Source organism: Elephantulus edwardii, unplaced genomic scaffold, assembly GCF_000299155.1.
Source record: "Elephantulus edwardii isolate Elephantulus edwardi_28Jun2011 unplaced genomic scaffold, EleEdw1.0 scaffold00308, whole genome shotgun sequence".
Classification (NCBI taxonomy): Eukaryota; Metazoa; Chordata; class Mammalia; order Macroscelidea; family Macroscelididae; genus Elephantulus; species Elephantulus edwardii.
The window spans coordinates 555,737-561,066 of record NW_006400058.1 but is presented as its reverse complement, the minus strand read 5'-3'; the positions used below and the strand labels follow the sequence as shown (position 1 = coordinate 561,066).

Here is a 5,330-nt window from a genome sequence, read left to right as displayed (position 1 = left end):
AAGATTTAAAAATTTTATCTTAAACCAATTGTATAAAACTGTGGTTCATACATCAACATGAATAAAGGAATAGCATTTTGTCTTTCAAAACAAAACAAAATATGTAGTATTCTATTGTTCAGTTCACACAATAACCTCTTGGTTTAGGTCCAGATTTCACACAAGCACAATTAAGTGTTCTGGTACTCCCATTCTTCTCAATGTTAGCCTTAATTTGTTATGGCCTACACAGCCAAATACCTTTGCATAGCCAGTACAGTACAAATTGACATTCTTCTGGTATTCTTTCCTTTCAGCTAGGATCCATCTGACATCAACAATGACATCCCTGTTGCTATGGCCTCTTCTAAATCCAACTTGACTTTCTGGCAATTCTGGCCTATGTTGTGTTCTAGTCGGTTTTTTATGATCTTCAGCAGCATTTTGCTTGGATGTGATGTTAATGATATATTGTTATTGATTGCCGTCTAGTTGAGCACCTGAAGCCTTTCTATAACTATTGTTATTTATCAAAGTTCATAGAGTTTCCAGAGGCATATTGTTTAGGAACAATATGCCATTGCTGCTTCCAAATAGAGTTCTATAATTTTTACCTTCTGTTGGATCACCTTTTTGGGAATGGGAATAAATATGAATTTCTTCCAGTCAGTCGGCCAGGCAGTTGACCTCTACATTTCCTGGCATGGAGTGGTGACAATAGCCAGGGCTGCATCTGTTATTTGAAACATGTCTGTTGGTATCCTGTTGGTTCCTAAGCTCTTAGTTTTTGCCAATGCCTTCAGTGCAGCTTGAACTTCTTCCATCATTACCCCTGGCTCTTGATCATATGGCACTTCTTGAAATATTTCAGTGTTGGCCAGTTCTTTTTGGTACAGTGATTCTTAAGTATAGGTGTTGCTAAATCAGTTCTGACTGATGGTGACCTTATGCACAATAACCTAGTCAACCACTGAACAATGCTTCTGTGTTTGAGCTCACTGTGTCATTTGTAACATTTTCCTCCTTTTCAAGGACTCTATCCTCCTCCGGGGAGTGGTGCCTCCAAATAACACATCCAAGGTAAGCAAGAGGAAATCTTGCCATCCTTGCTTCTACAATGTCTTTTCACATTTTGGTGAGGGTGATAATTAGATTAGACTAGACTTTAACTTGCCTGTTGGTGAGAGACTGTTGCCTGAGTAAATGCAAGCTTGTAACACACTCCTGCTAATTGCCAGAAGCCTCAGATCACTAAGGGACAGTTTTCTCTGCAGTGAAACAAGAATGTCGCAGGAAGATCCTCCAAGAAAGGGAGGTTGGTCAGACCAGCTAGTAAAATGACCTTTAAAAAGATTACTTTCTTAACAAAGACACAGAAACAAAGTTTCAGGGGAAACCTTGAGCATCCTAGACAAACAAGAGATTCACTTAAAGGAATAGTTCCTAAAGAAAAGGACTTATTCTTAAAACAACTATGAGATATCATCTCACCCCGGTGAGAATAGCAAAAATTAACAGGACAGCAAGCAAAAAATGCTGGCGAGGCTGTGGAGAAACTGGAACCCTTATTCACTGTTGGTGGGAGTGTAAAATAGTGCAACCACTGTGGAAGGCGGTATGGTGCTTTCTTTATGTTTGCTGTACAGAGGTAACTCGTGCTTGCTGTGATGCTAAACATGGCGACACTGATGTGGACAGTGTTTGATGGAGCTCTCAGATTTAAACAAACTTGGAAGCAGGAGTGGTATCCACTTCCGAAAGAGCTTGCCTCTGGAAACCCTATGAACCTGGAGAAAGGACAAAAGTTGTTATATAAGTGTTTAGGTCTTTTGGTCATAGGGTCACCATGAGTCATCTATGCTTCAATGGCACTTAATAACAACAACAAAAACAATGTCGATTTAGAAGATTTTTATTTTCTTTATGTTAAGGTGCAATCTATACTGAAGGCTGAAGTCGTCTCACATACTTTGGGCATGTTGCCAGAAAGGGCTATTCTTTGGAAAGGGATATAATGCTTACAGAGGTAGAGGGAGGGTCAGTGAAAGAGAGGAAGACACTAATGGATTGACACAGTGATGGCGGAAATGGGCTCGAGTATGTTTGCAGATGATGAGGATGGCACAGGACAGGACAGGGTCCAGATCAGCTCGATCGCTCATGACAACAGTAAGAACATGTGATAGTAGAAACCTTAACGACTGCTGGACTGTGTCCTGTTCTTCGTCTCTCTGGGCTTCCCTCAGCGCCAAAAAAAGACCTAACTACAGCCATGAGCATCAATGAGTGCTTCATGTGTGGGCGCATTGGCCATTAAATGCCCTACTGGAAAATGCCGTGGTCATGGAATGAGAAACCATGGCCGAGGTGTTTTGACATTGCGTAGAGGTTTCCAGCTTGTTTCCTCATCTCTTCCAGACATCTGTTACCGCTGTGGTGAGTGTGGTCATCTTGCCAAGAATTGTGATCTCCAGGAGGATGCCTGCTGTAACTGGGTGGAGGTGGTCGCATTGCCTAGGACTGCAAGGAGCCCAAGAGAGAGCGAGAGCAGTGCTGCTCCAATGGTGGCAAAACAGGCCCTCTAGCTGGTGACTGGGACCATGCTGAGGAGCAGAAGTGCTGCTCTCGTGGAGAATTTGGTCACATTTTATAAAACTGCACCAAAGTGCAGTGTTATAGGTCTGGTGAAACTGGTCATGTTGCCATCAACTGCAGCAAGACAAGTGAAGTTAACTGTTACCGCTGTGGAGAGTTGGGGTGCCCTGCACGGGTGCACAATCGAGGCTACAGCTTCCTTATTCTCCTTTGTCGCCCCTCCTTTTCCTGATTGATGGTTGTATTCATTTCTTTTCACTGGTCAAAGGTTGGCAGATAGAGGCTACTTCCAGGCCAGTGAGCTTTACCTGCCATGTAAAAGGAGGAAAGGGGTGGGAAAAAAAATCTGGACTTTCTGCATTTAACTACAAAAAGTTTATGAGGGGAGCTCTGGTGGCCTAGTGGTAAGGAGCTGCGACTACAATCCCAGAGGCGCACGGTTCAAATCCACCAGATGCTCTGCCGAGGAAGGAGGGACAATCTCCTCCTGTACCAGTCAGATCTGATTTGACGGTACAATCACACAAAAATAATAAAAAAATTAAAAAAAAGTTTATGTTTAATTTGGTAGAGGTGCTATGTATAATGCTTTGTTAAAGAACGGCCTTTCTGTGCCACTGATGAATAGAGATTAATGAATGGGAAGAGTTGAATCAGACCAGGACACCCATTCTGGAATTCTTGAAATGTTCCCATGTAGGATGTAAAAATAATTTGGGGGAAAAAATTTAAAAAAATTTGGAGGGAGCTCTGGTGGCCTAGTGGCAAGAAGCTCCACTGCAATCCCAGAGACCTACAGTTCGAATCCACCAGATGCTTTGCTGGAGAAGGAAGGGCAATCTCCTCCTGTACCAGTCAGATCCGATTTGACGGTACACACACCAAAAAGAATAAAAATAAAAAATAATTTGGAAGTGTATGAACTTCTGTAAGTAACTTTAATTTTAGTATAACAGTGGCCTTGGATTGTTTGACTTCAGTTTGTTTTGTTTGTTGTTGATTGCCTTCGAGTGAGCACGACTCATAGCAACTCTACAACTATTGACGTTTATCAAAGTTCATAGAGTTTCCAGAGGCATATTATTTAGGAAGTGAATGCCACTCTTGCATCCAAGTGTATGAACTTCTGTAAGTAACTTTAATTTTAGCATAATGGTGACCTTGGATTGTCTGACCTCAATAGCTATTAAATAACATCGAGTAACATCTGTATCAGGCCCTACATAGAACATACAGCTGAGTGGGAGTAAACAAAGACAAACATGTATGCTAATGACTGTGGAGAGAGAAACCAAAATAAGAGCCCAAGCAGGAACACCTTCATCCCAGAGTTGATGCTGGATACACGCATGGTGATGGCAAAGGTTTAGAACATTTTTTTTCAAAGACTAAAACCCAAAGTAAATAATGACGCTCAGAGTTAGTGTAATTTGGAGCTATTAAGGAATTGCAGAGAAATGCATTTTCACAGAAAACAAGATGTTATTTGTGTGACTCACTTAAGACAACTGTGTTTTATTTGCTGTAATCAATTTTTAAAATTCAGATGGAAAAAGCAACTGAAGTCCTAGAAAATAGAAATGTAATTTTAAACTATCCAATAACATTGAAGGTGGAAGTGGAATTTGACTAAAGTTCTTTGATTATTTCAAAGTTTCAGTAATGTATATATAGTGTAAAATGCCATATTAAGGACGAGAATGTGTGTGTGGGGGTAAGAAACCTTAGAAATTAGCTTTTCTATTCATTGTGTTATTCACTGTTTGGGGCATGGTCTCCAGCTGCCTTAACTGCCTTAAAATGGTCTTGCAAACCATCAACTATATATTTATATAAAAGCATACTTTTCACACTGTAAGAGACTTTGGTGGAGAGAGGGTCAAAAGACTGTGAGGAGACTGTGACACTGTTATGACGAGACTGGCAAGGTATAACCAGAGGAATCCTGGAGACAGAGCCACAGTTAAAAGTTTTTATTGCTGAATAATTGAAGGAAATGCTGGCTTGTAATTGCTCAGAGATAAAGTTTTCTGGATCACTGAGGAAACCAGAGGTGCATTTGTGCTGCTGAACTGAACCTGGATTTTCACATTGAGGAACTGTGTTAATTTGACTTAGAACTGCTGGACTAAACTTGGACTTGTGTGATATTCTTTGCCTCCCCACTACCCAATTTATTTCCTTAATAAATCCTAGAACTTACAACAACAACAAAAAAGCCCTGGACCAGGTGTTTTTACAAGTGAATTTTATTAGACATTCAGAGAAGAATGGTCATCAATTCTACATAAAGAATTTCAGAAAATAGAAAGAGATGGAATTCTCCCAGACTCATTCTATGAAGAAAAAAAAATCCTTGTTACCAAAGTCAGTTAAAGACACCACCAAAATAGAAAACTCTAGGCCAATATCTTTTATAAACCTAGATGCAAAAATCCTGAATAAAATCCTGGCCAATAGGATCCAAGAGTACATAAAAAAAATCCACCCTGACCAAGTGGGATTTATAAACAGGTATATAAGGATGGTTCAACATAAAACAATTAGTGTAATTCATCACATTAATAAGCATAAAACAATAACCACATGATACTATCAATTGATGCAGAAAAGACCTTTGATAAAACGTGTTTGGAATCACAGAAGCCAAGAAAGCTTAAGATACAAGCTGTCAGATCATGGGTTGGACAATGGAAGATATTTTCTGAAGGGACTTGGCAGATGTGAAGGGTTATCCTGGTGGAGGGTGGAGCTGG

The 5,330-nt window shown here is 40.3% G+C and overlaps 1 pseudogene; it reads left to right on the top strand.

Moving 5' to 3' along the window:
• The first annotated feature begins 2,251 nt into the window (after positions 1-2,251).
• LOC102848647 lies at positions 2,252-2,810 on the top strand (annotated as a pseudogene).
• The last annotated feature ends 2,520 nt before the right edge of the window (positions 2,811-5,330 follow it).